The sequence below is a fragment of the Lepidothrix coronata genome, unplaced genomic scaffold, assembly GCF_001604755.1.
Source record: "Lepidothrix coronata isolate B3197 unplaced genomic scaffold, Lepidothrix_coronata-1.0 Scaffold162, whole genome shotgun sequence".
NCBI lineage: Eukaryota > Metazoa > Chordata > Aves > Passeriformes > Pipridae > Lepidothrix > Lepidothrix coronata.
The window spans coordinates 1,634,258-1,656,582 of record NW_016690342.1 but is presented as its reverse complement, the minus strand read 5'-3'; the positions used below and the strand labels follow the sequence as shown (position 1 = coordinate 1,656,582).

The 22,325-nt window shown below is 38.9% G+C and overlaps 1 long non-coding RNA gene across 1 annotated transcript; it reads right to left on the bottom strand.

Moving 5' to 3' along the window:
* Positions 1–665: 665 nt before the first annotated feature.
* LOC108504398 lies at positions 666–8,487 on the bottom strand. The gene is made up of 4 exons (XR_001877092.1): positions 8,430–8,487; positions 3,813–3,886; positions 2,132–2,198; positions 666–829 (listed from the first exon to the last, which is right to left on the bottom strand). It is a non-coding gene; the product is annotated as an uncharacterized LOC108504398 (long non-coding RNA).
* Between the last annotated feature and the right edge of the window lie 13,838 nt (positions 8,488–22,325).

Below are 22,325 nucleotides of genomic sequence, written 5' to 3'. Positions count from 1 at the left end.
TGGGCAAAAAAAAATGAATAAAACTTACCTACCCTCAGGGTTGAAAACTGTTGTTCAGAACCACTTTATTAATGAAGCTGAACACCCATGAAGAATCAATGGTGTTTCTATTCCTACTATTCACAGGAGGATGAAGCAGAAAACAGAGGGTGCCAGCATAAATTAACTTTCACGTACCCCACACTGCAGCGGAAGGTGGCTTTCCTCAATTTCTATTCAGGAAGGCACCCACATGAGACCAGCTGAGCTTACAGCCTCATAGTGACCCTCAGGTGCTGTGGCTGAGTTAACAAAATGAAAGAGAAAATGATGTGTCTAATTGTGTGCAGCAGATCAGTAGCAGAACTGAGAGCCCAGACCACTGCCTCCCAGTCTTCTCCTAGCAGCAAACCCGGTACTCTCACTGGTTTTTCCTCCTTCTTCATGTTCTTGCAGAGAATGAGTTATAAAGTCCTTGTATGGATTCACATCCATCTGTATTTAGCTATTCTTTGCCAATGACACCAATTGTGTACCTAACCACAATGCTTTGCACTGAAGAACATACGTCTTCAGTGCAAAGTACCTTGTACTCCTACCAGGTACCATTGACTGGAAAGTAAACCTAGTATTTTGATATACTTAATGTGTTTGTGCTTATAAAGTCCACACAGACATACCTGGTAAATGACAAAGAGAAACTCTTTTCCCCTTGCTTTCTGCCATGTAAGCAAGACTTCCTCTTCCTTGGTAAACAAGTTGTGTTACAATCAGCATGGGACATGCATATATGAGTTTTATAGCTTTGGTGATTTATTTCCAAATCTCTTGTTATTACATTAAAATATCACTGAAAGATATAATGGTTAATATTTGTGTTTGATATGCTTGCTTCATCTAAATTAAGAACAGTTTGTTGATTACAAGTTCAAGAGAAACCTCAAACTACTGCAACTATGTCTCCTGCTATTATGAAAATATGTATCTTTCACACACTATACACATAATAACCAGACATTCCGTAGCAAAAAATTAGCTGTCAGGTGATAACTCTGAACACAGTTCAAAATAAAACTAGATTTACTAATAGTTAAATACATGATATCAATTATATTAACGTTCACTGAAACAATGTGTGCATGTGCAATCCTTGAAATTAGAGCAATTTTAGAAATATTCTAAATGAAGTTGCTTTATAGGAGTGAAGTAAGTCACTGTCACGTTCAGTTGGAGATGGTAGCTTGAACTGTCAATCCACTGGCTAGAAATCTAAAAGCAGCAGATCCTACCCTCTGCTGTCCAATCAAGAAGGTCTACCACATGCCCTTGTCTTTTGACAACACCCTACACAGAAGATCTATCCCCCCGGCAGATGTCAGAAGAAATTTCATCCCCATCCTCTAGCTCTGACCCTACAATGAACTTTCTATACCTGTACCAAGTCCTCCATCACCACATGCTGGCTGGGAATGAGATTTTAATGAGGTCTGAGCCCCTCTGTATGACAAACTGTCTTTCAAGGTTACATGATAAATGTCATTGTCAGAGCTGTGGATTACATTCCTTAAATTACATGACAAAACCAGGCAGCATGGAAGGAAGATGGTCATATCTGTCAATATGTGTGTGTATAATTGCTTTTTAAATCCTATTGCTTTTTAAAATTTCTTGTTATGATGGGAAGGAGAAAAACCTGAAAGTATAAACATCTACTTGTCTTGTATGACTATAAATACGGGAGAAAAAACCAAAGAGTTATCAAATGCTGTCCATATTTGAGTAGCTAGATAATGTACATAAAAAGGCCTAAAGGCCTTTATTTTAAATCCTGTAGTTTCATGGATTACATACATTGTTTAGACTGTAACTAGAACTGGAATTGCACCTTCTACTACCCTGACTATTCACTCAAATAAAACCAGCATTTGCTATGGTTGCATTCACATTCATTTTCTGCTCCCTCTCTATGGATACTTTTGGCAAGTGAGTTTCCTGGTAAGGGTGTTATGGAAGCAGCAAGTTTTAATTTAACATCGAAGAACATAGACAGAAGGTGTATGGTAAACTCATAAACACAACTAGCAGAAATTTGCTTTAAAGAACTACTCTCATTATACTCTGGACTCAGTAAAGTGCTGAGGAACATACTTACCTTCAAGCATTTTATGAAGTCCCTTTGAAATCTCTGTTTTAATATTTTCCTGAACTGGAACCTCCATCTGGGGAGACAAACAATACCTTGCTATAAGTGATGTGTCTAATAAAAATGAATCAGCACAGCTTGCATTTTGATTGCCAGATACTTACAATCAACTGCTTAGAAAAACTCTATGATCAAGAAAATGCTTAGAAATATTCATTAAAAATATTTGTGAACAACTTCAAGTGTATACAGGAAAGAATATGTATAAACAAGTTCAATTGCATATAGGAAAGAAAACAAAGTTGTTGCTAAAGAAGGCATGAGGTGATACTTCAGGTAATTTATTAATTTCTTTCCTATCAGTGATTTACTTAGGTCTTATTGTAACGCTATACAAACTAAAAATTCAGTTTGCTGTTTGAATCGCTAACAGCGCAATTAATACCACTGGTTAGTTTGGGAATATGTTACAATAAAAGGTTTTATTTGAATGCATCTATATTCACCATCAAAAAACTTCATTAAGTCTCAGTTACAACTGCTACTCAGAATTGAAGTTAGACAGAATGTATCATAAATACTGAAGAAAAATTAAGCCTATAAAAAGCATGGCAAGTAATAGAAAGGGAAGTAAGATAAATATTCAAAGACATTTCCATTTCATGCACACTTCTGAATAACTGTGAGAGTGGAAAGTACCAAAAATACTAAAACAGGCATTAAAAAATAACTCTGACCCTAAAATCTGGCCCTCAATCAATCTGAAAGAACATGCTTACTCAGCACCATTGTTATGAGAGGATATTTAAAAGGTTCAAAGACAGAAACATTCAAGTTCTAGTGAAAGCTGAGAGCCTTTGCAAACCTAATTCTCATTTGGGTCCTAAAAATCTTCCCCTGCTTCTTGAGAAGCTGGATAAAAGAGTAAAGACAGCTTAAAAGTTATATTGCCTTGTTGCTCCAGACACCTCTTTTTCAAAAAGAATTTTTTAAATAATGAAAGTTTAAGAGAAAATTCCTATTTTAATAGAATTGTTTCAGTCTTTTGATGAAGGCTAAGAGGAAATGGAACATTTTGATGGGCCTTCTAAAGTCTGAAAAATAGGGGCTTTTTTCATGGAAAATAAGTACCACTGTGCTCAGGGATCATCTATTAAAAGCACAGCCTAAGCAAACAGCTGCTAGAAGTACGCCACTGTTTAGTTCAGAGGCATATCCACCCAAAAGTCACCCCATCACCTAGACTGCTGCCTGGGTTTTCCATCTGCTGTTGCTAATCGAGCAAAATTTATGAAATCACTTCACTTGCATCCAACTGCAAAAATTTTAGTTGACCTTAAGGGCATATCCCCTTTCTCTCAAAAGTTACTAACAGAGATCAACCCACCATGTATACACCATTGACAGACAGAGAGGAATACTTTAGTAAATGTAGTGTTATGGGAGCTGTGTCACTGCTTCAGAAAGTATTTATCCAATGGACGCATATAAGAGGTATGTTCAGAAGTATCTTGTTCAATCACAAAGTAGATGCAAGCATGGACAGAAAGATCAACAAAAAGGTTTTATTGCTGACTCCAAATTTTGTTATTGTCTGCTAAATGTAGCAGGTCATAGTACATTACAGTTCCTTGTCATGCTGAAACCACAGTCAAATTCAAGGCATATTTTACCACAAAAGACAAAAAACCTTTCACTGCTGTTCCTAGTGACTTTCCTGTTGTCTTATAGTTTGGCGCCATTTATTCTTCTATTATTTCTTTCCTAAGAGAAAAACATAATTTGTATTAAGTAGGTGACAAAAACTTTAACTTCTTTTAAGGAGGAGAATGAAATTAGGAAGAAGGGGAATTGGATAATGGCTGTATTATTCATAGGAATGCATATCTAATTTATATAGTGCTGCTAGTATGCCTTCTAAATTTGCTGTAACTCCAATTAAGCCCATTTAAGTAATGAAAAGAACTACTCTACTGTGTCTGAATATTAATTTCATGGTCTGTTTTACATATCAGAGAGTAAAAACATATTCCAAACTCTTAGAGTCATTTTAAACAATTACTGGCAAAACTTTCCAAGGTACAAAGGTCCATCCAAACTATATTATTCCTAGATCCTATGATCAGATTTCTAAGTACTGGACAGGACTTTGGGACAAAAATATCACAGAGAGATGAAATCTGCATTAAAGTATTTAGTTGTCTGTCTGAAGGATTTGGAATTTTAGCCACGTTAACTAGCCCTCAAGACCCAGATTTTCTGCAAAAATCAAGCCCTGTAAGTGTCCCTAAATTGGAAATCCATAAAATCAGGTAACAGCTTTGAAACTCTTTAGAAAATACAGAACAATTAATAAATAAAAGTTTACATCAAGTTTTTCGAAAAGGATATTAAATGAGGCTAGACAATCTCAGTTCAAGACAACAAATAGCATTCATATTGGGAACCAATTTTGAACAGAGGGTAATGTGTATATTTTTGAAAGACAGTATAAGGAGAATGAAAAATTATTGAATGGCATACTAATCAACGTTTATTTCTGCACTTTTACCAACTCTAGAATGCACAGTACGTGTATATCCCACTACTCTTGATGCTCTGCAGATTAGTGTGCATGCTCAGGTGAAAGCAAGCAACTCCCACACTTATTACCACAATGAAGTGGGTACATAAGCCTTTACAGGATGGAGTCTAAACTCATCAAGGACATAGAAGGACTGAAAAAAGAACTGCAGAAGGAGTGATAAGTAACTGTGCAAGTAACTCTCCATGTAGTTAATGACTTCAACCCTGTAGGAACTCAAGCATCTCTTATTTGTTAGTAGTATTCACACACACAAGCATTTGCACCTCTTTTCCCAATGCATTAGTTCTTTGCTAAGTTATATGCAATTAATTCTCTTTTACTTTCTCAGTTTTTTATCCCTAAAGCTACCTTTAGCAGGCTATTTCTCCTCTTTCTATCTAGCAATAGATAAAATAAATCTATTGAGCACAGTTATGACAACATTTTGGAAAGCTTGAAACTTACTCTACCAAATATATCACAACAGTAAATGTGACATCCAGCAAGCAAGGGAAGAAAGAAGCTAAAGGTAAGATCAATGTGGTGGGAGTTAGATATGAAAAGAGTTGGATTAGAAAGTCCAGGTCCTATCAGGAGTTTCACAGGAAAGTGAGGTGATTTGAGGGTCAATGCTGATACACTGCTTGCCCTTAGTTCCTCAGGGAAATGAAGTCACCAAGACTGCAGAGACACAGGCATATATGTTCCTCATTTCTTAAGACTTGATATTCCTGGATTGGTACTTTTCCTTGGTGGTAGAATAATTTCCAGACAAAGAAAATATTAAGTAGCAAGTAAGAGCAATATTCTTTGAATTTTGGTGCCTCAGAAGATGTCTTTTGTGCTTCACACTGTTATCAAAAGAATTAAAACAGACAAAGGAAGGGAAAATTTCCCCAGCATAACAGACCATATAATGAATGGTCTGTTGAAGAAATCGGGGAGTAAAGAAAGCAAAAATGGATATATCCCATTTTTTTTCTAGATCTTCTAGTGCATACAAATGCTAAAGTTGTCAGATCAGCTTTCAGTCTTATCCACTGACCTCAGAAATGTGTGCCCCTACACAGATATGTTTTTGGCTTTCTGATTAAAATCCATTTCCTGTACCTCAAACCTTCCCTGTCATAAATCGTTTAGTTTCATTTTTCTCTTGTCCCTTCAATTACTGCTTGTGTATGGATGCGATTCTCTTCCTACTTAGGTGGGCAGTTATGAAAATGGAGCTTTTAAAAAGAGCTCCTTTTAAAAAGAGCTAGTGTTCTCAGACATGCTCTCCCACTGGACAGGTCCTACAGCCTTCAGCTTGTTTTTGTTGGAGCAAGGGCAATGTCCAAAATCCTGCAGTTTAGCCATGCCTGGAGAGGGATTGCTCTAGCCCTCCTTTCGGACACCCAGGCTTGGAGGCTGGGCTTCTGATATAGGCAGCCCTTCCAAAGGAGGAATTACAGAAAAAAAATAGATCTCCTGATCCAGCATGTTTCTCACAGTGCCCACACAGAGCTGCACAGTAGCTCAGGAAATATGGTACCCTGTAACAGACCATGGGCTTGTACCAGGGTTGCCAGGCCTCAGGACAGGGACGTCTCTGGCTTGGTTTTTTTGGAATGTATCTTGACTGTTTTTCCTAGAGGGGTTTGACAGAACACCAATTTTTATGAAAATCTGAGGACAGTAGGGCCAGCATGGAAGAGTATGGGGTGAAAAATGCAGGTACAGCCCATCAAGAATTTGATCATCTTAGTACAGCAAGGTCACATGGCCAAATTTCCCAATTTCTGATGGTGAAGCTGGGACAGGGGAGCCAGGAAGGGCAATCATAGCCAATACATGAACACTAGACATAAAATACCTGAAAGTTTAATGCCCAGTGCCCCAACCACATGTCAAGATCTAAAGCTTCCTCCTCATCCATCTAAGACATTTAAGCCTCTGCTGCTCCTTTGATTAGGCTCTGGGCTTGCCAGCAGCACGGCAAAGACTGTGGGACTGTTTCCATCACCAGCTCTGGTCTAATTCAAGCACTGTTAATAACAGTGCTGCAGCAGGACAGATCAGAATACAAGCTGACAAATGTAGTGTTGCTGAAGTCAAGTGGTCACTACCACGGCAGCTGCAAGAGTGAGCAAGTTTAAAGCAACAGTATCTTGACCATACGGCCATCTGATGCCTTACTTTACACACATAGGCATCAAAAACTGCAGTAGGGGCCTTAGAGAATGAATTTGCAAGATTCTGCCTGTATTGCAAAGCCTTCAAGCATTCCCAGTCATTACCTAGATACTGCTACCAAAGAGAAGTGAAAGGTAGCGATGACTAAAATATAGAGGAAAAAAATCCTAATAACAATTAAATACTCATTGAAACTCATAATTTAGAAGTACAGGAGTAAACAGATAAGGTCACTCAAGCTGATAAAAAATGTGATGGTCTCACATTTGTGCCAAGAAAACTTGAAACTAAGCAAGACTGCTTTGTACAGTATTAAATAGAGGTCAAGAATCAGATACACACGTTTATCACAAGATGAATGGATTATAAATAGACTTTTAAGATGGCAATAAAATCATTCATTACACCTTTTAAATGAAAAGATGGAGTGAAAATATTGGCCAGTGTAATAATTGCTATGAATAGCCACAGCTGGCAAGCAGCTGGATTTTAAATAGGTTTTCTTTCCCAAATGCCAAAAGCATTAATTCATTGCTGTAACTACCTATGTGAATTATAACTTTTGCAAACACTGTCTATTAGCATGATATACACAGTCCCTGCATGTTCTGTGCAGAGTACACTGTATTAATCTGGGGAATGGCAAAACAGAGGGAACTGGTATGACCTCCATCATCAGAGCCCTCTCTACAAGCACAACATTGACAAAACATTGCATTCAAGATAAGCCCATTTCTGAAGTAGTTCTGCTGGAAACAGAAGGTTTTGAAACAAAAGGTGACCTCTAATAAAATTAAAACCCTGCATCCGCACTTTGGGAAAAAAAACACCTTATTTGTGAGGACTGTGATTCTCATGCATCTGACAGTCATGCACACAAGACCAGATTCCTAGTCAACCTAAGAGAATAGGATTAATTCAAACCAGCAAAGCCACAATGATTTATAGTGATGTTTTCTCTCCTTGCATTAAATATCTTTCTACAGTTACCACTGTAAGTATTTATCACTATCTCTAAAAGTGAGCGGTACCCAAAATGTATCATCTTCCCACCTTAATTGCACAAAATAAGCTTCGTGTATCTGCTGGCAAAGGTCAATGTTGCAGCAGCAGTTATGATAGCCCCAGGAGCTAAGTTTCACTGAGTGTTCTGAATAAGCAGCCGAACAGATTGCTTTGGGCATCTCCAGACCTAAGGGGTCTTCAGGATCATCTGCCACAAATAACATCACAATACTGTAGCTGTAGCTGCAGTGGTCTAAGAATACAGGAGCATGACAAAGTTTGCAATTACAGATCTCAAAATCTATGTCTACACTTTCCAATAAAGCTCCCCTATACTTTTTAGCTGTGAAGGATAATAGATTTAGCTGGCCCTGCACTGCATTAGTGCAAAGATTAGAGGAATTCCTGCAGTTCCTTCCAATCCTAATTTCTGTGAATCTCTGGCTTTGAAATCACAACACAGAATACAGCCTTAACATTCGAGGTGAGGAGGTTTTAATAGAGCGTAGGATTCAGAGGTTCTGAGGAAAAAGCAGCACAGATCAAAGAATTACACCCTCCTACCACACAAAGTCCCTGTAGGCTGATGGAGGAAAGTTACTGTGGCTGTTGAGATGATAACTGAAAGGCAGGGCAGTCACAGGATGTGCCCACATTATTACATCAACCACAGCCGGGCCTGGGCATCTATGTTCCACTGCAACACCAGTGAGAGCAGCAGCTGTCTTAAAAGCTCTATGTAAAAATAGAGCCCGCGGACACATTTGTGGTGTGGCAGCGTAGCATGTTCAGGAAGAATGCCAAATATAAAGCTATCTTTGAGGAATAAAAAGTTCCCAAAATAAAAAGAAGAGAACAGCTGAGTGAAAAACTTAGGTATCTTCTGAAATTAGAGTCTGAGTTCACATTTGGTCAAGACACTGAAAAAATCCTTTATTTGATTGTTACAAACTGCCCTAAAAACATTAATTTTTGGTTTGTCAGGGAAATCTGCTAACTAGTGTAACAGTCCACCATAACAAAACAATATTAATTTATCATAATTATACGCAACTGGTAACCTTTGCTCCAACCTACCAAGTGAAATTACTGTCAATTCAATAAAGAATACTATCCTCACATGTATTGAACACACAGAGACACACACAGAGAGAAGCAGACTGTACTCTTCATTCTAGAAACAGAAGAGCCTTGTACCATTGCTAATTACTGCCTGTGGTACTTACACATTCATTGCACAGTATTAGGGCACCCTAATACTTAGCCTTTAGCCTTTTTCTTGCAGGATTGATGCTCATATTCCCACACTACCACCAAAAGAATTAAAACACAGGTGGGTTGACTTGCTTACATTCATATGAGAACACTGCGTGAGTGTGAAGTTAAACCTGCATTTCCAAACTGCAGACAAGCCTGCTAGTGCTGTCTAGCTTCCTTCCTTGGTAGCACAAATGTTTGTGTAAAACTTTGTCACTAGGCTGCTGTGGTAATGGGAATTGCTGCTGTGTTTACACAAACCTTAGGCTATCACAGTTTCCTTGTCTGGCCATCAATCCATTCTTCTGGGTAAGAAATGGTTTAATATCTGTTCTGCAGCAGAGATAAAAGCTCCCAAGTAATCAGAAGGTAGATTCTTCAGTGAGCACTAGTACTACTCTGGGCTACCCAGAGAAGCAGGAAACACTTTCCACAGAATGCAAGACCCAAAGACTGAGAATTGAAAGTAAAACAGAAAACACAGATGCATTTTAAATTTGTTCAGCACCTTGGAAATAAGGGAGAGAGGAAACAGCTTCCCAGACAGCATTACCCATTGGAGGCCAGCTGGTCCTGCTCAGAAAGACACTGCACTAACACCACATTGATATAGTCATTTCTGGATGCATTGCTTCCCCTCAAGGTTAACTTGGACATTCTTCCCAAGCCACATTCCCCAGAATGCACTCTCAGTCTCACTGCTCTCAGGTCTCACAGGTGACTCAGACTTCCTATGTCAGAGGTGCATGTATCAGCCTTGTAAATTTCTCCAGTTATTTCTTTTTAAATCATATAAACTTTCAGCATTTATGTTGACACAAGAGTTCTGTGGGAACCCACATAAGAAAATCTGTATGATATATGAGAACCATGGCAGGAGAAGGGAGTTTTACTTTTATGCAACTTTATTTGTAGCCTTCCACTCGTAAATAAATCTTTGAAGATGTTACCACAAAGGCTATTTCACTAGCTTTAAAAGAACTCATATATCCTCTACAGTAAAATATTATGCTTAGTTGATTTTTTAATTTATTTTTTTTTTTTTTAGTTTTACACCTAACTCCAATTTTCCAGCTTCTAGCATGACCCAACACGTATATAGCAAACAGAGAGCCTTTATTCCTAATACTACTTCTTAACTCTGCTCATCCAGGTTTATATCCTGTGATATGTGGTAGTAAGAATGGAGAAACCAATCCAAAGCTGAAAGTACATCAAAAGCCATATACAGCCACAGGATACACAGAAATCAGAGTCCAATGAATCATATTTCTGCTGTCAGAATTTTCTTCAACCTTAGCTTATTTTGGAGATCTCACTGAGGCTCGAACATGAAGCACAGTCCATAATTCTGTAAGAAAGAGCTGGGGAAAAGGATCTAATCCATGTTTCACAGTAATGTTTTTTCCTATGAATCATCTACATATTTTTTTACAACATTTTTTGTTTTAGCCTAGAAAGCTGACCTTACAAGTGAAAAAAAACCTGCTCGGCACTTCAGTGACACAAATTTAGGTATTTTCATGCATTTGGCATCAAAACGGTTCCTCCTCATTACATATTGAATGTAAGCAAACAGAAAACCAGAAGAAAAACACACAGCACTTTTATGCTTCTTTGATATCATTTTTACAACTGAATTTCCTAGGGGCCAGAAAATCTAGGAGCCAAGCAAATCGATGTTATGACACAGACCTTTCAACAACAGACAGTTTGAACGCATTCTTCACGCTCAGATATCTTTTTTAATTCTCCCACTGAAGAAAACTCAAGACTGACCATTAGAAAAGACAGACTGTGACCTTCGGATGTACCTTAAGCTGACAGCACACATGCACGTGGCAAGGTATGAGGTACAGCTGAGACAGCTGTATGATTGCTTGGTTAGGTTTGGGGTTTACTTTGAAGAGAACAAAAGCACTCTGTCAGGACAATTTTAGTCTCGGGGCCTTGTCATAGCAGCTGGTCAAGTTTGGGGCATGTGAGCTTTTCTCTGGTTGTTTTTTGCTTGGTTGGTTGGGTTTTTCTATAATTTTTCAGGCTCATCAGAACAGCTAATGGAAATTAGCACCATGGCAAGTTCACAGCGAAAAGTGTAAGTCAGTAAAGCAAACTCAGCCCAAGAGGGGGATCAACAAGAGATACAGGGAAAGGTATTTCCTCAGTTAAGAGAAGAAATGCAATGCTACATTTGGAGTATTGGTAGCACAGGTATTGTGCTGGTTAATGAGACAGAGGAAGCGTAGCAAAGCTTTCACTAGGCTGGAAGTTTTAATTCCTTGCTTTCCTGCAGATTCACTACCCATAAATACCACCCTCAGCACAGAACCTCAAAATGGAGTTGAGACTGCTGGTTTATTTGGAAAAGCCACACACAAAGGGAATCCAGCTGTCTGGAGACTGTGTGATCCTTCTATAAACCCTCATCCATTCTGTTCTTTTAAAAAGAACAAAAGTATCCTAAATAAACACCCTGTACATGAAATTCCTTTCAAGGAAAGGATGAGCTGTAAGTGAGAGGTATTAGATACATTACTTAATACTGTACTGGAGGGTGTTAATGTATAAGACTTGGAAAGGAACATGTACAGAATAGAAGGAGAAGCACAGGACTGTTCAGGACAACACTTGAGCAAAAATTTAAGGGCACTTCAGCACTGCATGTGTTATAGTGGCTTTCTTCACCTGGAGCCCCCAATAACAGATTATTCTTTGCCAAGAGGAAGAGGGAAACACTATGAGCAATGCCAAGCAATTCACACTTAAAAGAGCATATTTAGAAATTCAGACCCTCTGAGCTTCCTACACAATCAATGAAGAAAGATTTCTGCAAAAAAACAATAGAGAGAGTGTTTCCCAAAGTTTTCTTCACAGTCAACGGAGAAAAATTTACCTAATTTGCTAACAAGAAAACAAACTAGTTGCATTAAACTGCAGGTATGAACATTCTTCTGCAGCACAACACCAGAGCAAGTGTTTGAGCACATACATCTGGGAAGACAAGAAATTAACTCAAATATTTCCAAGAAGTAATATGGAACACGGTCCAAAGTAGACATATCAAAATAAAGCAATACCAGGACTTCCAACATTGGTCTGACTTTTCACTGGGTAGTGTCCTCTCTCTACCTTTTTAGATGGGATAGAGAAGGCAGAAGTGTACAGTTTTGCTCTTCTCCGCCTGAAGCACCTAATTCTCTTCTATTCTAACTCTAATGCTCTGTATCAGCATCCAGCTCTAATGACTAGAGTACAATAAGTAATTGCTACTTCACAATCATAGAAACCATTCAGGCAAAGAGACACTACCTGTGCTTAGAGGCTGGAGTTAAATAACCAGGAAAGCAACTGTACTTCCTAAACATGCATGGTTTATTTGCCCTTATTTTCTGTCCTCTCTTTATTCAAATTTCCCTACTTGCATCTGCCACAGATGACCAGATTTCTTTGTCTTAAGCACAGCCCTGCAGGCTTCCTTGTGCCAGCCTTCCTCCCTTGGGTAGGAACAAAACATATATCTCAAACGTTTTTTTGCAGCTGTACTTTTCTACCCACAGAGGTGTTTCTCAAGGATCAAATCCAACCAGGTTTGAGAAGTTCCACAATAAAAGCATAATCAGCAACTGTACAGTATTTAACATTGCAAAATGCAAACCAACCTAGGTCCTATTGAATAAAGTGTGTGCTTAACTCAAAGCAACCAACCACCTCATCGGGGACCACTGGGACCATACATGCCCAAAAGACTTTCTTTAGTCCTATCCAGAGCTGTTTTTCCAGGAGTAAGTCCATAGTAACTCCAAGAAAGCTAAACAGGGTGCAAATACCTTCACATCCTTTAAGATTTATGAGGATTGCCTCTAACGCATGGCAATGAAGATAGAGATGACTGCAGAGAAAATGTTTGCCTTCTCTGTTGCAAGCTTGCCCATTCTGAATACAGAATAATTCAAATATGGATAGTTGAGTCCAACTTTTAATAAGCAACCTGTAAGACAACTGCCCAGTGCTTTCAGCATATTTAGCTTTCCTTAATACTGCAGATTTGGAAAGGCAAACCACGTCATCACTATGTTCAACTCCATTCGTGTCCTGTCAGAATCAAGATTCAACCATCTTCAACACATACTCATTAACTCCACTTGGTTGTATCAGTTACATTTTGTCAACTCACACTTTCAACTGTCTCTCGGTGGAGACTTTAATTCCCAAACATGGACACAGCGGTACCCAAGTGGGACAGTCAGCTGCTCATTATAAGGAGAATTAATAGACCAAATGAAAACATAAATGGTTTCCAAGTTCAAAAAGCAGGTCATAATTTGTTGGGACTTTGTTCATTCAGGCATATAAATAAATTAAAAATACATTGTTTTTGAAACAGAAAGGTTAAATTTGAACCTATATTTCCCATAAGACTCCCGGAAAGAGACAGGCAATAACATTTAGCAAGTCACACCAGAGTGCAGTCACTCTGAGGAGCACTGTGTAAGATGCAGAGCAAATCAGAAGATCAAGTTCCTGACCACATCAATCAGCTGTTTTATAGGATCCAAACAGAGCATATAAAGTCCCCAAGTCAGCAAGCCAAATGAAGGGAAATAAAACTTAAGAGGCAAAAATTCAAAATGTTACTCTAAACCTCTACTCAGTTACAATTTAAAGCCAGTTTCACGATACAGGGATCAGAATTACACAGAAACATTAGGTAGGCCTTTGATTTAACAAACAAAAAAAATGACAGGAAAGATTGGCCTGGAAAAGGTGCATTGCACTGAGGAGAGCTCAACTATTATCAGAACCTCACTAATGCCTGATGTGTAATCTCTCCCCCATCCATTTCCCTTTCTGTTTTTTGTCTTCTTCAGTTGATTAGTTGATTTCCTCTCCAAGAGTGCCTTCTTTTTTTTTCTCTAAATAAACAGAGCAATTTGCACTAGGTTGCCCTGTTTCCTTGCAGACAACAGACATTATTCTTAAGAAACTGATTACATATTCATATTAATGAGAAACTCTTTTATCCGCCTGTAATTAGTGCACTATGGACCATGGGCCATTCCTAAGGTCACCTACGCTGAATTAATAAAGCAGATATACTCAGCTTCCAAGGTAAGAACTTCAAAGGTGAGAAAGTAAAAGCATGATTTTGTTAACATAATCAGGAAACTGCACTGGAAACAAGGGAAACATAAATTATGTAAATCAGTAACTGTTTATTCTGCACTATTAAATGAGACACTGCAGATTGTGGAGATTTCTGGAATCAGCTGGACTGTTACTCAACTGAATATAAGCAGAACAAACTCCCAGCAGCTTAAGCAGCAGTGTTTTTAAGAATCAAAAGAAAATTTCAGAATCAAAGGAGAGAAAAATACTTCCTGCTGTTGGTTCATCTTTTTTTCTGCTTAAAAAAAGTAACATAAACAAATAGCACAAATTGATGAAGACTGACACAAGAAATTTAGAAAAAAATCAGGAACACTCTGAACTGCCTGTGTGTTGTTGATGAGTTGAAGAGGGGCATTACAACAGATGAGATCCCTGACCACAGTATAGGATTGCTGACAATCAACATTATCTGAAAAACCCTGTTTCAAGTCTACATCATAAATAAAAATGAGACTATCTTCTGTAAAGAAGTTTACCATGAATAATTGTTGCTTTATATGAGAGAAAATCTTGCCTCTATATCAGGAGTTAAAAGGCTGTTCACAATATCAGGTACTAATTTCAGTTTGCCAGTTTAAGCAAGAAATCAACATTTACCTTATTTTTGGTAACCGCTTAAACTTCAAACATTGCACTTCTCCAGAGGTTAGTGTGGTGGCCCAACTACACCTCAATTTTTAAGGAAGCCAGGGGAAGTTCAGCAGTTTTACTCTGTGATTCAGTACTGTGGCTGCCAAGACTTTTTTCCCCAGATGAATCTTTGTTCACTGCTTTCTTGATGCCTGCAGGGTGCCTCTTCCAACAATCTTTTGACATTCATGACTGCTCCTCTCAAAAGATATTCATCCAAACCCAAAGCACTCAGATTTAAGCAATACCTATAAAGGGATCCACAAGATGCTCTGAGCATCATGGGGGTGACCAGCAGCCTGTGGCCTTTGATTCATGTGCCAGTATTTTAGGGTGTGGTCCTCTCTTTCCTTCATGATCACTTACTAGCCCTGCTTTGCCTAGAAGCCACTAAAGCCATTGCAATCTCCTAGGGAGATCTGGAATACCTATTACCAAGTCTCAAGCATTGGCTTTACTGCCAGACAGAAACATGTCTTTATGTTTTCATAGAAACCAGCTAGTTTTCCTTCACTGCACACCCTTGCTTGCACACTCAAGGTTAACCAGGTTGCAAATTTTGTGGTTGCTGTCTGTTCAGAACAACAAAGATTATTATTTGACTTGTCTTCTTTTGCACCTTGTGCCATTTTCCATTGTCTGGATCGTGTACGTGTTTTTTGAACCAGGAAAGATCCACATGGATACAGGCTTCTGGCAGCACTCACAGATTTTCTTATTGTTTTATAGTTGTATATGGGTTTTGGCATCGATAGAAGGTACATGAACTTTTTCAAATGTCATCTCTGAAGGTACCATATTTGAGGATACGATTCATATGCAAGTGTCCTAAGAGGAATCCACATGTGGGCAGGTCCTGTTACTCTGTCTTTTCTCTTAACATCTGCCAACTTTTCGAATGCAGTCAGAAAACAGAAGTAACTACATTGCATACAAAAAGCCATTACAGCCTTCTCCCACCTGTGAGAGTGTGCTAAACTGAACAGAATTCAATTAAAGTTTATAGTGCACTTTACCAGGAGGGGAATTTTTATGTAATCACAGAAAAAAATCAGATAGGAAGGTTGTCATAATGGCATCAAAGTATGCAGAGGCAACACAGACAAAGGGAGGTTCTTTGCTGTGCATGCCACATCTAAAATACATTTCAAGCTATCCCTGAAGACTCTGCTTTGACCTATTACCCAGATAAAGCCAATCTCGACAGCGGGAGGAAATATTCTACCTAGACTCTGGTGTTTTAGATGCTTTGTCATAAACAAAAAGAATTCAAAGACAGAATTTCATTCTAGTTTTTCCCATGAGATTCTCTGAATGAACATCAGGATTCTGAGGTTAAAGATTTTAATTAAAGGAATATAAATTAAAATCTAACAATTCACTACCACTTGTGTTAAATCTCATTAAAATATGAGGCTGCCCTTTGTCCTCCCCACTGCCAAATGGCTTCCTACAGAGTCACTACCAGAGGAGACAAGAAGTATCCCTGGGCATTTTTTCCTCTACATCAATGTGTAAAATATCTATTCAGTTCTTTCTAGGGACTTCTGCAGACTCAGGGACAACAAGATCGCAGCTACATACAAATGATATACACAATTAAACATGACCTTCCAGGAGAGACTAAAACACCACAGCGACTTACTGATTATTTTCAAAAGCAAAAGGTCAGAGGTGGATGGGATTATTGTCCCAAAAACACAGGGGCAAAACATAGATGGATTTTAAAGAATGACAGTTGCTAGTGGTGTTGCATCCCCTGATAATTTTGCTCCGCCACAGGAGGAATGTTTAGGACTGAAGGCCCATGGATAAAACACCTAAATGCATATAAAGATGTGTAAAAGATGTGCACCCACAAAACGACTTCACGCATGATTTTTACCCATGCTTTAACTTGATTTCAGCTTTCCAGTGCGACATAAGCTTTATCAAGCTCCCCTGCACAAAGAGATCATCAAACAATGCCCATTATGGCAGGCAGAAGATAGTCCTGGAGAAACACCTGAAGTACCCCAGGTAAGCAAGAAGAGCCCCACTGAGCTGTGCACCCTTGGCTTGCACTCCAGCCTGTGTGGTGCTGTCAATGAGAGTTCTTGGCCAGTTTATCTACAAGTTACATCAACATAGCAGAGTTCAAATTTTTCTAGAAGCCTCTAAACAATTCTATTATCCTTTAGGGAGGACAGGAGAGGGACCAAGAAGATGGAAACTTTATTTCATAGATTCATCAAATGGTTTGGGTTGAAAGGGACATTTAAAGGTCACCTAGTCCAACCCACCTGCAATAAGCAGGGACGTTCAACCAGATAAGTTTATTCAGAGACCTATCCAGCCTGACTTTCAATGTTTCCAGGGATGGGACATCTACAATTTCTTTTGGCAACCTATTCCAGTAATTCACCACACACAATACAAAATTTCTTCCTTATATCTAATCTAAATCTACCTTCTTTTAGGTTACAACTATTACCCCCTATCTTATTGCAACAGACCTACTAAAAAGTTTGTCCCCATCTTTCTTGCCCTTTTAAGGACTGGAAGGCTGCTGCAAGGTCTTCCTGGAGCCTTCTCTTCTCCAAGCTGAACACCTCAACTCTCAGCCTGTCTGCATAGGAGAGGTGCTCCATCCCTCTGATCATTTTGGTAATCCTCCTCTTGGATCTTCTCCATCAGGTCCATGTCTTTCTTTTACTGAGAACCCCAGTGCTGGATGCAGCAGTCCAGGTGGATCTCACAAGAATGAAGCAGAGGGATAGAATCATCTCCCTTGACTTCCCTCACCTGCACCTCCCTTGGCCACACTGCTTTTGATGCAGCCCAGGACACAGTTGGCTTTCTGTGCTGCAAGTGCACATTGCCAGGTCATGTTCAGCCTCTCATCCACCAGCACCCCCAAGTCCTTCTTGTCAGGGCTGCTCTCGACCTGTTCATCCCACAGCCTCTATTGATAACAGGGAATATCCTGGCACAGGTGCAAGACCTTGTACTTGACTTTGCTGAACCTCATGAGATTCTCACAGGTCCACTTCTTGAGCTTGTCAAGGTCCTTCTGGATGGTATCCCTTCTTTCAGGTGTGTCAACACACCACACAGATTGGTGTCATCTGCAAACTTGCTGAGGGCATGCTCAATCCAATTATCTATGTCATTGATGAAGACACTAAACAATACAGGCCCCAACATGGATCCCTGAGAGACAGCACTCGTCACTGAACTCTAGCTGGACATAGAGCACTACTCTCTGGGTGTAACCATTCTGACAATTCATTATCAACTGAATAGTCCATACATCAAATCAGTATCTCTCCAACTTAGAGAGAAAGTTGATAAAATTCTATTTATTGCCCTCAGTTTCTGGGTCTGTAAGAATTTATAAATATCAGACAGACCATGATGCAGTCCGTCTGTTCAGAACATAAAAGTAACACAGCGGGTCAGGCCAAAGGTCTATCTGAGCCAGTATCCCCTCACTGACAACTACCAAAAGCAGATGCCTAGGTAAAAAGGGTAAGAACAGATCACATATATTTAGTACTTCCCCCCGTCAAGAAACCTCCCGAGGACTCTGGGGAACCATTTGTCTCCTGCATGAATTCATCCAGTCACACAAACCATGACATTTTTAGTATTCATAACATCCTGTTACAAAGACTTCTGGAGTATAATTAAACCTTACATAAAAACTATATTTGTTTCTTTAGAACCTGGACCATAGGTTCTTGTAGTGAAACAGACTGTACTTAACTGAGCTCTGTCACCCTTTCCATACCACTCAGTGTTGTTACCCATCATATTCCCCCCAACACCTCTGTCAGGCCCTAACTATTCCCTGAAACTTTTTCAAGTTGTACTACATCCTTTTTGAGACGAAGGGAGCAGAACCACATAGAGTTTTCAATATGCAAACCACAGCTTCATGCAATACCATGATTTAATTTTCCTTTCTATTCTACTTTTAATATTGCCAGTGATGCTCTACTCTTTGACTTCTGAGCTGATGTGTTCGGGGAACTCTCTATCATAAGCCCAGATCTACCTCTCAGGGGTTTACTGGCCGGTCCAGAAGCCATCACATAACATGTGAAACTAAGATTTTTTCCCACCCATGCATCACTTAACATTTATCTATGTTTAATTTGATCTGCTCATCTATTGCCCAGCCACTGAGTCTCATAGGGTCCTTCCATAATTTTTCAGTAGGCCTTCTTTAGTGTTGTGAATAATGTTTATTGATAGCGCTAATTCACATCCTTAATAACAGTTTGCCCCTTTTCCATTTCTTTTGTGAATATATTGAGAATGAACAGATTAATATGAATGAGTATCAGCGCTGATGCCAGCACAAACCCTTTGGAACTTCACTGACAATTATTTTACTACTGTGAAAACAGATCACAGAGTCCTATTTCCTTTTTATACATTTTAAAAGTTGTCTTTGTGTTGCTAAATTAATGGTCAGGTACACAAGCCTCACATGACAACTGCTCTGTTTTCTTGAAAGCTTTCAAGTTTGAGATCTTTTTGAAAGGACTACAAACATCATTTCACTCCACCTTCAAGTGAGGGGAAATTCAACTATGAATTTTACTTTAGTTATGCTTCCAGTTTGGGGCTTTTTAGGTTGTTTTCTGAAACAAATCCATTAGAGCTAAGAAAAGATGTTCTAACTCAAATAGAAACTTTACTTAAACCTCTACAAGAAGTTTTATAAAAATAAATCAAATTCACAAAATCATGCACTGACATCACAGTACACGTGCAAAACTTTTGAAAATAAACCAAAAGAAGGCTGAGGCCATCTGCAACTTCAGCAAAGACTTGTATTTTGTCATATGTGCACAAAACTGTTCCTTGCTTACTGCATTGTTCTTCAAGATATTTCAAACTGCAGGATCGCATTGTATGTTGTGCAATAAAACAAAACCCAGGCTAAATAGAAGCATTTATCTCAAGGGGAGTTAAAAGATGATTCCCAGTTATCAAAATATTTCAGTGAAGCAGAAATATACATTGACCAAGACACAAAAGACCAGTAATCAGTATGATTCTCCTCCTACTCTCCTACATCAGGATCGATGCCAACAGAACTAGAGTGGTACAGAGCTCCAGCTGTGTTAAATATCTAGGGTTATGGAGATTTTTCTCACAATCCAGGATTTAGAGTCATGATGCTCAGCCTCCTCCTGCTGCCTAATTGTTGTGTTTAGTTCACATAGAAAACAGATAATCTTCTATGCTCACATGACAACATTCATCTCTACATGAAGCCAAACAGTTAAACAGAGTGAGAAGGCTGACATATCCCTCCTCTTCCGTGTGTCTGGAGTCAGCTCAAACTAAAGGGTCTCAGCTTCAGCAACAATAGCACTCAAACTGGTTGGGGTTGGATGGGGCTTTAAGCAGTTTGGTCTACTGGAAGGTGCAGGGATGTTGGAACTAGATGATCTTTAAGCTCCCTTCTATTCCTAACCACTTTGATTGTATGAGATAACAAGCAGCTCTTTAATATCAAACTTGAAGGAAGCCCTACTCCTGAAGAATCTCCCTGCTGTAAGCAACAGCAGCACCAGAAGGGTAGATGGCTGCAATTACAGCAGGATTTCTTGGGTGACAGCAGTTCTAGTCCAGTGCAGTTGCAGCCTACAGCAACACTGAGAGAAGTCAGAGAATAATTAGGGTGATTTTATGGAAGGTGGATGCCTGGAATCATCCTGCACTCACGAACAAGGTCACAAATTCCCCTGTAACTTCTGCCCTGAGGTGCATTCTAGCTACAGACACCAGATTATAATTTCAGGGTCTTCACTGCTGCACTGCGTTTCTGGTTGAGCCAACCACACCCCATCTTGAAGGATTCTGAATCATTTTGAGTTTCAGCCAGTTGGGAAGTACACAAACCTTGTATTATACCAATTTCAACACAAAACATTTTGCCTTTTTATTGCCTTTCATCACAAAATCAAAAAGAAATGGAGCTATACTTAAATATATCCTCTGGGAACAAATTAGATCTGCGATTTTCATGGCATGCAAATTTCCAATCTATTTCTACATGATTAATCATGTTTTTAACATCTGTAAATAATTTGTTTCTTCCAAAACTACTATCATTGCACGGGCTGTTACTATCCTTTTATAAGCACTTTTTAGACAGTTTTTGCACCTACACCTCATCAATGTGGGAGGTGAGATATCACAGGCTCCAAGGAATCTAAGTTCTTGAATCTTTAAACTCAGAAAATCTCCTACTGAAAAAATCATATATTAAATTAATAGAAAGTAGCAGTAGTTCTCTTACGGTTCTTTTCCATCCCATCACTGTCCGATTTTTAATATTTTAGAGGGAAAACCAGAAAATTTCAAGGCAGGCCTCAAAACTATAATTAACATGAAATGCTTTGGGTATTTATAGCTGACTATTTCCATTTAGCAGCCTCTATTAATTTGCTTTTTATTACATCAATCTCTTTTTTGTGAAGAAGGAAAAGAGAAAGTTAATCTTGGTATTAATGCTATCAGATACTGGGAAGGGGAACAGTCATAACTGCATCTCTGAAGATGGAAATAATACTCAACACAGTCATGCAAATCCATACAGCAAATTAAAGATTGCTGGCTACCTTCAGCACAGCAAATGCCTATATTTAGCTGTCATTACATGCTTATGTTGTGCAATCTTGGTAAAACACTGAAGAAAGCTTTGTTTTGATTAGAAAAATGCTCTTTAAAGAGTCCACATAGTCTGGCACTATAGATTGTACCACTCCCTTGAAAAACATCCAAGAGCAAACCACTAAGATCCATCTTTTTTTTTTTCTTTTTCCCCTAAAAGAAATAACTACACTGTAATTCTTCCTATCTGCATTTATATTCCTGCTCTCATCAGACAGCTAATAGCTACACTAGCCCTTTAGGGGAAAAAAAAGAGAAGAGTCTGTCACAGAGTATCTTCACACACCTTTCCCCTTATTTCCCCTCTCTCTCGAAAAACAGCAGAAGAAAAAGAAATATGCCTGAGATTAATTCTTATCACCAGACCCTGCAGGGTTGTCATGTTAAGAGTTCCTGAAGCTATTTCTTCTGGCTTTTCCACCTGCAGACTCTGGAGGTGGCAATAAGGAAAAAGAAAAAAACCAAAGGCTTATTCACCAAACAGCAATTAAATATGAAGTGGCAGTGCCTGCTTTTACTTGCAGCACCTGGCAGCAAAAGCTGAGACTACAGCAGGACAGAGGTTTCCTTTCCAGCTCCTAATTGCTTTCTACAAGCTTTTTAGAGAGTGACGGAAGACTGAACAGTAGCTGATACCTTAACCCCTTCTTTCTAGCTGTATTTGCCTCTTGGCTTTCTCCTCCTTTTCTCCTTCTCTGTTTTTTTCTCTCTGCAGTTTTCCCTGCTTGT